Raw genomic sequence first — 3,594 nt, 5'->3', positions numbered from 1 at the left:
ACGTCATCTCTGCCTGCCCCTAAAGGAGTTATGTAGAAGATCAGGAACATGCAAAGAGATTTTCTTTGGGGAAAAGGGGAGGAGTAAAAGAAATGGGCATTGGTAGATTGGGATAAGCTCTGCAAACTTAAAACCCATGGAGGTTTGGGGCTTCATGACCCCGAAACCCTTAGCAGAGTCTCAGGTGCAAAAATCTGGTGGAGATGGCTAAAGGAATCGACATCCCCTTGGGCAAAGATTTGGAAACAAAAATATGCACAAAATTGGCAGGAGAGGGATCTTATTCGAATGTCAGGTTTTATCAAGGGCTCCCACATTTGGAATCTTGCTTGGAAAAATATAAGCATTATCCAGCAGCATAGTTTCTGGGAGACTCGGGATGGGAGTTTGGCAATATTTTGGGAGGATAACTGGCAGCAAGAACCAAACATGTTTAGGGAAGAACCAACCGATCTCAAGAATGACACTAACAACAAAGGTTTATATCTGGTTAAGGATTTCTGGAATCAAGATAGGAGCAATGACAAATGAAGAACTTGGAAGGATCTAAGCTACAAGGAAGAGAGCCCTTTGAAAGCTCAGGAACACTCTCTAGCTATGGATTTGGAACAGAGGAAGATTTTGGTTTCAAATTTGTTTGATCAACTAAGATGGGAAAGGAACATAGAAGGCAACTTTAACCTCAAAGAAACCAAGTAGATAGACACATGGTGTGCTTATCAGTACCCAAATGAGGTCTAGAAGAACCTTTGGCAGGACTCACATTGGATGAAAATAAAGATCTTCATATGGTTCTAAAGAAAGGTTTTGTCTGCCCATCCAAATGCTATCTGTGTGGTACACAGGAGGAGACGATGGAACACCTACTCAACCTTTGCCCTTTCACCTCTACCCTGTGGGATTGGGTGGCCTCAGTTTTTCAGACAAACTGACAGGGATGGCCTCAGCATTGCCAACACTCTGAGTATGTGGAGAAGAAACTTCTCAAGAAATGAGCTCATAAACAACGCTTGGACTCTGGTTCCAGGCTTCCTAATCTGGAATGTCTGGAAAGAAAGAAATGGCAAGATTTTCAAAAGAAAAACTGAATCAACGCAAAATATTATTGCACAGATTTTAAGGCAGCTCAAAGAAACTATTGGAGCCATGTTAGGGGTACCTATTAAGGCGCTGACTCGGGTCCAAGACAACAATATAATGCTGCAATTGGGTCTCCAGTCACTTGTTCTCCAGAGAACACACAAGGATGTAAGACATATAAATGTTGATAAAGTTTTTTGGCAACCTCCACCACATGGTTTCTTGAAAATCAACATAGATGGAGCCTCTAAGGGTAACCCAGGGATGGCTGGTTTTGGCGGAGTTGTCAGAGATGAGCAGGGGTGTATAAAGGACATCTTTCATAGTCATCTAGGCAGAACCACAAACAACATGGTGGAGCTCATGGCCTTAGAGCAGGGCCTGGAAATACTGATTGAGGCAAATTCTCATAATGCCATTATTGAAGCTGACTTAGAATTGGTTATTAAAGTGGCCAAGAAGCTTTGCAATGGTAAAGCACCTGAAAAAGTTTCCACATAGTGGCGACTTTTGCAGGTATTTCAGCGTATACATTCCTACCTACAAACCCTGAGACCGGCCAGACTCGTACATGTGTGTAGAAAATAAAATATGCTAGCTGATCGTCTGGCGAATCAAGGAGTGGAATGCAAGGATAGTTACAAAATATATGAGTGGGTTTCAACACCCTTTGGAATATTGCGGGAGGACTGTCAAAGATAGGTGGACAAAGACATGGAAGAACTCCACACAACCAGGACTGAACACGAAGGGAGACCAGAGGATACTGGATAAAGCGAAAGTGCAAGCCTTTCGTAGGTGAAGAAAGAAGAAAATGGTGCGTAAAAGAGCTCTCCATAGAAGAAAAGCTCTGGATAGACAATAAGCACCTTCGTCGGGCACTGACCGTGGATCACAACTGCCTGCGCAATCGAATGGATTTCAGGTGGATAAGTAAGTAGAGGATAACCGCTTTTTCGGACCCGAAACTTTATAGATTGGTGGTTTATATTCCTTTTCGGGTCTGATTCGAAAATTAAAGGATGTGCAACTTTCCGCTCCGATATCATGGAGAAGCGTCAGATCTTCAGGGGCCGCATCGTACGGGTATCAGGCTCAAAAAGTTCTCGTAACTTAAGTGTCAAGATAGACCCAAACTTTAATTAAACTTTGGCTATGTCTCATTTTTTCGAGTCCATGTTCCAGTTATTAGAGTTGCTTGTTATCTTTTTGATAATTTTTATGACCGTCAGTTTTTGTAAGTCTCCCTAATGGGTTTTTGTAAGCCTCCCATTGAGGGCTTCGAGTCATCTGCCTTTGTTATATCCGGTTAACTATAAAAAACCTATGTTAACCTGTTCTGGTCCTTACAATGTAAGGCTTTGTAAATTGTGTAATATATCTTGCGATTAATAGAAGGTTCCACTCTTATTTGACCAAAAAAACACACAATACATATACATAAGATATAGATTTTTTTAAAATAAAACATTATGTATGTGTCATTTAATCGCTAGACCAAATCCCAAGACATCTCTCATAACAAAACACCAAGACCTATACACCCCTAACATTTGAAGTTCCCCTCATCGTATTGCTAGCTAAATGAATAAAAAACTCCTTATATTTAAAGGAATAAAGATTTTAATACCACATCCATGTGGGATAAATCCGCAGTGCTTTAAAAATAAGAATGGACTCGTAACCTTGTGACGCGGCTTTATAATGGGGAATGCAACTCTAACGCCCCATTTGTTCTATCGGGATGACAGGTGTGGGATATATCGTTCCACTGTGTAAATGAAATCCGGATGCTAATGAAACGAACTCCCAAGCTTCACGGCAATAGATCTGTAATTAGATTATGTCAACCTTGACAGCTTTCGTGAAGAATGTCGTCTCCACTGGGGATTTATTTGCAAAATCCCGCACCGTGTGCCTGGCCGATATGGGAAAAAGTCAACATTGTCTAAGATCCTGGAATTTGAGACCAAAATTTTCATTTAAAAATAAAGCAAATTCTGATTTTGAATTTCATCCTGATTTATTGATAATTGTTATTGAATGGTTTGTGATTATAGGCATCGAGACCACAAAGGCTTATTACAAAACAAATATCACACTGCATCAAAGTCTAATTTAATCTAAGTCGTTGAAAATTTGATTGAAATGTAGAAATATTTAGTTTTTTTTTTTTTTTCTTAATTAGACTATTTATATATTAAAATCAAAGTATTTTACAGCAGGGCCGCAGCCTTGATATATCTAGCCAATACCGTGGCTTTCTAGCATACACATATGACAAATTTGCAGTAGATTAGCATGTTTTTGGTTCGATTGGAAACTAATCTCCGGTTTGCGCGTGTCTCGGCTGAACCATGAGTGCGCCTGACGCTTGCACTGACCATTCGGTGGAAGGGAGTGTTTTAGGCTGTCTTCCTGACCAAAATTGCGCTGCCAGCTATGGGCGTTCTCCAGCTCAGAAGTGGGCCTGTGTGAACAAAGGAGGACCGCCTTCATTGACTTGCGTAGCCA

Source organism: Pinus tabuliformis, chromosome 9, assembly GCF_031772625.1.
Source record: "Pinus tabuliformis cultivar Carrire ecotype Pingquan chromosome 9, CPIR1, whole genome shotgun sequence".
Taxonomy (NCBI): domain Eukaryota; kingdom Viridiplantae; phylum Streptophyta; class Pinopsida; order Pinales; family Pinaceae; genus Pinus; species Pinus tabuliformis.
This window is presented reverse-complemented; position numbering follows the sequence as displayed.